Source organism: Eretmochelys imbricata, chromosome 16, assembly GCF_965152235.1.
Source record: "Eretmochelys imbricata isolate rEreImb1 chromosome 16, rEreImb1.hap1, whole genome shotgun sequence".
In the NCBI taxonomy this organism is placed as follows: Eukaryota; Metazoa; Chordata; order Testudines; family Cheloniidae; genus Eretmochelys; species Eretmochelys imbricata.
Window position 1 is genome coordinate 7,974,526 of NC_135587.1, and position 7,780 is coordinate 7,982,305.

The window sequence follows — 7,780 nt, forward strand, 5'->3', positions numbered from 1 at the left end:
TCTGTTCAAAAATTGTCATTGCAGGAGAGTGCGTTTCCCATGTGGATGAAGCAATGGCTGCTACTCTAATATTTGAATGTCTCCTATCAGACCATTTAATTAGCTACGGCTGTGAAGCCTGCAACATAAAAATCTCAGTGGACACTGCTGGAATGTGGAGAGTGGGAAGGAGTTGCTGAGACACCAGAGGCGGAGATTAGTGCTCCATGGCTAGTGCATATAAAAGCCTTGCAGAGACTGAACTGCTAAGCAGAGGAAAAATTGGTGAGAAGACAAGCAGAGCTGCCATTGCAGAGACCAGCACCAGCCATGTGGAGAGCTGCCCAGAAAACACTCATCGCTTTACTCTGCATATCCACTGTTGTTTGTGCTGCTAAAGATACCTGCCTTTGGTGAGTGAGAGACAAATGTGTTAACAACAGCATTGCATATTATGGTTCTTGCTAACCTGGAGCCTGCAGAACCGGGAACTCCTTGCATTCAGCTGCTTTAAACATGCCTTCACTACCAAAGGGCAAATGATCATAGAGTCACAGAAACATAGGGCTGTAAGGGACCTTGAGAAGTCATCTAGACTACCTTCATGTACTGAGTCTCTGATCTTGCATCATTAGCCATTAGCATGGACTCTTGCGTGGAGGCCCATTGAAGTCAACAGGATGAGCAGATCTTGATGCAGAGTTGGGACCTAATCTGCCAAACAACCATTGTCTACATGCTACCATGTCAGCTTACTCTCCACTCCTTTAACCAAGTCATTAATGAAAATATTGAACAATGCTGGACCCAGGATTGACCCTCCCCTCCCAGTTTCACAGCAAACCATTGATACCTATGCTTTGAATATAGCTTTTCAACCAGTACTCAAACATGATAACTTTTATCATTGTGAGCCATGCAATTTTTTTTATGGTAGCATGTAGACAATGGTTGTTTGCCAGATTAGGTCTCCACTCTGCATCAAGATCTGCTCATCCTGTTGACTTCAATGGGCCTCCATGCAAGAGTCCATGCTAGTGGCTAATGATGTAAGATCAGAGACTAAGGAAGACTGATACAGATACATTATTTGGTTTAGGCAGAGGTGGGTTATTTTATTTCCAAGTTTTGGGGTTTCATTCTCAGTTCACCTTGGAGAATATTCAGTCTGCGTTTTCTGTGTTTGTAGGAGAACGGGGAGCTCAGGGGATCCCTAGGAAGGTGGGGCCAGCTGGCCCAAAGGGTAAAGTAACAAAACATAGACAACTTTGTTCTCTCATAAATAGATAACTTCATTTTTAAATAAATATTAATTATGTGGTAAACCCAGGACAAACAGTGTGGTAAACCCAGGACAAACAGCTACAAAAAAGGAAGGGGTAGTAATTAGTCCCAGGGGATGAAAAGGCCTCTCCCTGTTCACTGGGGATATAACCACCAGGAAATAAGATTCAGCTGGAAAAGGGGTTGCTAGGGAGCTAATGAGGTTCAGCTGGCTCCAACTGGTGGAGACCTTTTTAAACCCTCCCCAGCATGGAAGGAGAGGGAGGAGAGAGTGAGAGAAGCTGCTAGTAGGTTAAGGGCAGTAAGACACTGAACCCTTCAAGGAAAGGAGGCTACACTCTCCTGCCCCAGAAGGGAAGGAAAACAAACACAAGGGACTGATCAGGGAAAGGATTAACTGGACCCTGTGCTACCTATAAGGATTTGCCTTGCCCAAGCCGGTGTCTCCAAGGCTAAAAAGGATTGAGTCTGCTGAGGAGAACAAGGTACTTTGCCACAATTAGAGCTATTTGTAAAGCACCCATCCCTATAATATCTGGGCATCCAAACCGCCATAGCTTCCCAGCTTCCCTTCACTATATGTTTGAAAACAGAGGGGCCAAATTCTCCTCAATGTCACCAGTGCAACCCTGTTTATTATCACAACAGAACTTCCATTCTGATCCACTATCAAGATCACTGCCTCTCTGGTCAGTTCTTATTGTTTATTCAAGGGGAAAGTGGTCCTGCTGGTCCCCCTGGCCTGAAAGGTGAGAAAACTCGAGGTTCCTTCTCACTGCAGAGCAGGGCACTTTATGGCACATGGTGAAAAAGGGACTGGGAGCCACATTTTCCTCTCTGTTCCATTACACAACCCTGCTGAGGTATAGGAGGGCCTGTGTACTATAGAGGGCAAGGCCAGGCCACATTATAATGTCTGTTTCACAAGTGCCCAGTCAGTCAAAGGACATAACTGCAGGAGTCAAATCACATGTGGCTAATATAGCTTCACTCATTACTTACATTTTATTTTTTATTATGATTAGATAAATTAATAAATAATCTTATTTATTTTATTATGAATTTGTATCACTGTAGTGTGTACAGTCCCCAGTTATGGGTCAGGGCCCCCTTGTGCTAGGCACAGTATAAACAAACACAGATACAACCATTTAGCTTAGGAACACCGGAGCCATACTGCATAATGTGTTTTCTTTGCCATATATATGAATTGGTGGAATTGTTGTTTGGATTTAAACAACAATTTGTTAGTACTTAATCAGTGGAGAAATGAGGGCAATTTGAGTGAGTGTTTTTCTTGCAGCAGTTCAGGATTAGCACTAAGGGGGAAATTCAACCAGTGCAGAAGGCAAGACAAGGTAAATGCATTCCTTAAGCCCCTCTTTGGTGTACTGAGTGGAAAGTAATTGGTGCATAGGCCTTGCTCTGGCTCCCTGCCCAGTTAAATCCCAAGTGGGTGCTGAAGTGAGAACTTGGATCAGGGGGATGATCTCTAAGCACAACAAGGATTTTATTGTGTATTCTTCTCGGCAAGAAAGGAGCCCCTAGAGGACTGTAAAACAATAAGCGAGACCCTCTCCGTTATACTCGGAGGATCATTCCAGTTTCATTTCCGAAAAGCTAAAATTCAAGGGGCTCAGAAAACATCCTTTTTGAGTAATTTCCACACCAGAGTGAGCTCACCAATGTTCCTCTAGGTGAGCCTATGCCAGAGTGAAATAGCCCTGCCTGCAAAAACAGGCAGCCATCCAAATGTTGCAGCATCTGCTGTAACTCCAGGCACATGGCCTTGGGTGTTAGAGAGAATATTTATAATGTAAGTGAAATCTATAGATCTGATGGACACCCCAGAGAATGTTACATTCTCCTACCCCTCCTTATACTTCCCAAATGCAGGAAGGGGTGTGTTTGAATCCCAAGGACTGGATCCTGTTTAAATGTCCATTTAGCATTATTAGTACTTTTTACAGATATTTTACCCTTCATTTGACCAATATTCTCCCCTTTTCACTTGGAAGCATCATGCTTCTTCAGGCTGGATGGCTCAGGTAACAGATGTCTGTGCCATTATCTGAACGTAGTTTATACAACTGCAAACCTTTTCTAGCTAATACTTTGCTATCCCAGCTGTCACTCTTGGGATGGTTACGCAGTTTAAAAGGAAACACATTTTTTCTTGTTTCATTTAATTTCTATGATGGAGGAGATGGACGATATACAGTGCAAGAAAGGTGAGCATTTCTTAGCACCAGTAAATGTCATCTCATTCTCTCCAGGGAACCCAGACCTGAAGGCATAATAGAGCTGGACAAACAAGTTGCAAAGAATAAATTTGTGATTTACCCTTTTCCTGGTCTCAGGCCATTGCCAAAGAGACTGTTGTTTTCAGAATGAATGTGTTTGCTGTTGCCAATTGGTCAGTGAATCATTTGTGGAAATACAGTTCTGCCAAGGGGTTTGCTCAGCACCTAATTTATAACGAAAGAGGTGTCAGGGCTCAACCAATTTTTTTACTTTCATATCTGAGGTGACAAGCCCAGAAGCGCTGGGGCTATGAACTGCCGAGCCTAGAGGTGCTGGGGCTCTGGCACAAATTAAGCACTGGGTTTGCTTGCAAACTGCTCTCTGCAAGTATGCGTAGAAGCATTTGATATTCATTCCCTCAGTGTAATTTCTCACCCATGTCATGTGATGATATTTCTCATCCCTAACTGGAAGATCTTCTGTCTCAGAGAGAGATTTCAAAACGGCTGCACAGACACTTCCAGTGGAAGTTTTAAGACAATTTTCCGATCCATGAGTACTCAAGTCACTTTGAGCCAGATCCTCGGTTGTGGCTGAAATCTTCTTGCACAGAACACACAGGGCTGAATGGGGTGTAGTGTCTTTTATTCTTTACACCTCAAATTTAACATGAAGAAGCTGCACGGGCACAATGGAGTCTAAATGACTGTGTTTGCTAATTGTTTACAACATGCGAGGCCTGGCTAGAGCCATACACTGCAGCTCTGGTAGGTTTCTAAATACAGAAACACTAGAGGGCTCACACACTATTTGAAGGGATACTCCCCAGTTCTTATACACTTTGGGGGGAAGGGAGGAGAGGGTAACTCAAAGATATCTTTCCACTTACCTGAACTTGTGGCTCATCCAGGAGCAAAGAATTGCAAGGAGCTATTAGCCCGAGGGAACCTCCTCTATCCCCATGACTGTAACACTGACCGTGCTGTGTGACATGGACACAGATGGTGGAGGATGGATTGTAAGAACAGAGACTAATGAAGCTCTTCATACACTTTTTTCTTGCAGAATAGGTTTCTGTCATAACACAGAGAGATGCCTCTTAGCCAGTGGGTTGCAGTTTGGAAATAAATATGAAAACAGAAACTCAAACAGGGAGCTGTTTGATCAGCCTGATTAGCTGAAAAAAATATCAGCACTTCCTGATCCCTTTTGATCCTTTCCCACAATGCCCTGTTTATCACAGTCTCCAGGTACATTGGTTGTGAACACAATGGGTTTCATGCAGCCTTAGAGTCAAAAAGTCCCCCTTTGTGAGGGGACATTTGTCACTGGCCTGACACAGTAAACCAGGTTTCCCTTCTCCTGGCTATTCTCTGCCCGGCTCTCAGAGCCTCCTCGATAGCTGCCCCAGACTCTGGAACCAGAATTCCTTCTTCCTTCCACTTTGGTGACAGTCATCAGCAGCTCTGTCACTCAGGCAGCCTCTGAATATGAGTGGAGATAGTGTTCTAGGGAGCTGAGGAGACAAAGAGTTTGAACCCTGTATATACACATCACATTCAAACTTTCAAATGTATTATCATTTATATTCCAGTAGTGCCTAGTTCAACTGATCAAGATCAGGTCCCCATTGTGCTGGACCTTGTATAAACACACAGTGAGAGACAGTCCCTGTGTTCAAGAGCTCCCTGTCTCAATAGACAAGACGGACAAAGGGTAAGAGGGGTGCCAGAGGTGATGTGACTTGCCCAAGTGGCAGAGCTCAGTATACAACCCAGGCCTCCTGATTCCTAGTCCAGTGTGGTCGTGGTTTGATAAGACCCTCTGCGGATAAGTGTTCCCTGAGGCTGAAATAGACCTGAGCAGATGATTTACAGTCTCAGTATTTCCTGTCTTCTGCTCTTTGTAGGAGGGAAAACAGTGTGGGATTTCCCTGCTAAGAACCCCCTGTTTCCCCACAGGTGTTCCAATGACAGGTGGATGGCTCGGTTGACTTTTTCCATGACTGGAATTTGTTCAAGAGAGGATTTGGCAGCCGGCGGTCAGAATTCTGGCTGGGGAGCGACAATATCCACCTGTAAACGTCTCTTGGTAAAGACATCCCTGATGCATTCTTTTCCTTATAGCAACCTTCTCCACCAAGCCTTTCTCCCACACCCTTCCCTTGGGTACCGTATACAGAGCTGTACCAGCAGTAGTTCTGCGGGCACTTGTTACAGCTCAGCCCTCCCAGGAAAGCTGTTGAGTCCGATAACACTGTGGCAGCTGGGCTGGCTCCAGCCATGATTCCTGGAGCAGCCTTTGTCCTCTGGTGGTTTACCCATGGAGCAGCAATGAGAGACGCTACGGAGGGGGTGAGATTATTATAGATTCTGAGCTATCGTAGTGAAGCACAATACGGAGCAGTTTAATAGGGAGGCCTGGTTGGTGGATGGAAATTGGGTTAATAAAGATAAATATGAAGATATTGCTTGATGTAGGAATATCTGGGTAAAATTCTTTAGTGTGTGTTATGCAGGAGGTCAGACTAGGTGATCACAGTGGTCCCAGAAGAATGGGGCCTCATACCTGACTGGGACCTCTAGGGGCTTGTGCAATACAATCAATAACAATAATAAAAGCTCATGGGAGATGCTGAACACTTTGCTTTCATATTGTTTTCTAAAGGAACCAATGAGCTCTGTGTTGATCTCAGATTTTTTTGACAACAACTCTCAATTTGCCAATTATGCGTCATTCAAAATTGCAGGAGAGACTGAGAAAAACAAGCTAATCCGTGGAATCTTGGTTGCCAGTACTGCGGGTAAGTTCTTGCATGTCCCAAACCTTTCACGGCAGATGGAAAAACCTGGCAAGCCAGAGAGATGTAAAATGTTCTGTGACAGAAGTCAAATACATCCAACACCAGTTACAACGTGAGATTTCTATTAAGTACTATACTGTCCCTTTTATACAGTAGGGGTCTCATGATGGAATACTGTAGTAACAACTTGTCTGTGCCACGGCCTCTATATGCAGAGACTGATTGAATAAGTGAAAAGTGATCCCCGTGGAAGTGATCTCTCTCTTTCAGGAAGTTCCAGTTACTCTGCTGTGGAGGTATTATTGAAGGAGCACAGATTCTAAAGACACCAAAGATGTGACGTGATCTGGATAGGCTGCCTAGTGCAGAGACAGAAAACAGACTTCTAAGCAGAGTTAGGCACAGTCACTGAAGGTTACTTTCCTAAATAGGACTGTAATACCCCTGTGAAAGAGGTGAATTACTCCAAATAGACACACCAGGAGTGATGCATGTCACGGAGTGGGTGGACATGCCCCCTTTAATGCAAAGTACACATTCAAGCTCTGGAGGCAGCCGTTCTCTGGCATGCAGTCTGCTGCTGGATTGCTTAGGGACATTGTGAGGCCTCAGCAGGCCCCTGGTAGGCACTCAGGAGCACATTGCACTCACATTACACCACCACAAAGATGTGAGTGGCCAGCAGAGCACCCCTGGACTGAGCTCATTGACTGCAATGAGTTACTCTGGATTTATAGTGGTGCAACTTAGATCTGAATCTGACCTGATCAAGACTCTTCCTCCCAGGAAGCAGAACTGGAGTATCTCTCCTGTACCCCAGGGAGACTTCTGTTGCCTGGTTAAAGGAGAAATTAGTGACTCCACTGCGGAACCTCCAGAATGGTCTGTGGGACCTGAACTGTGCAAACGTGGACAAAATACACACAATTGTTTCCATGGTGGATTCATTAACCATCCACAACAACATGCCGTTTACACCCGAGACTGTGACAATGACCAGTATTCAAGTAACTGTGCCACATCTTTTAAAGGGGCCTGGTGGTGCAAGGAATGTCACTGGTCCAACCTGAATGGATTATATCTGAGAGGAGCCCACGAAAGCTGTGCTGATGGGGTGAACTGGAAGACAGGCAAAGGGCAGCAGTACTCCTACAAGATGTCAGAGATGAAATTTAGGCCTGTGTAGCTGATCAGGGAAGCAGTTATAGTAATTACACCTAGCTCTTATGCAGCAATTATAGGCTGGTCATATTGAATATTTACCTGGAGATGTCTGTTACACCTGTGTGTTTTTTTTATACCATCATCTTATCTTTACCTTTTACACTCTGTATTTCTGCTGGCCCAATGAGAGATGCAGCCATGTACGTAACAGGGCAGAAATGGGACCTCATTAGCCAGATCCATGTAGTTGGAATCTTGGTGAAAGTCTAATAAATACATGGTTAAATACATACAGACCCCGAGTCA

The 7,780-nt window shown here is 44.6% G+C and overlaps 1 pseudogene; it reads left to right on the forward strand.

The window, feature by feature from the left end:
• Window positions 1-3,460: 3,460 nt before the first annotated feature.
• Window positions 3,461-7,496, forward strand: LOC144276270 (ficolin-2-like; annotated as a pseudogene).
• The last annotated feature ends 284 nt before the right edge of the window (window positions 7,497-7,780 follow it).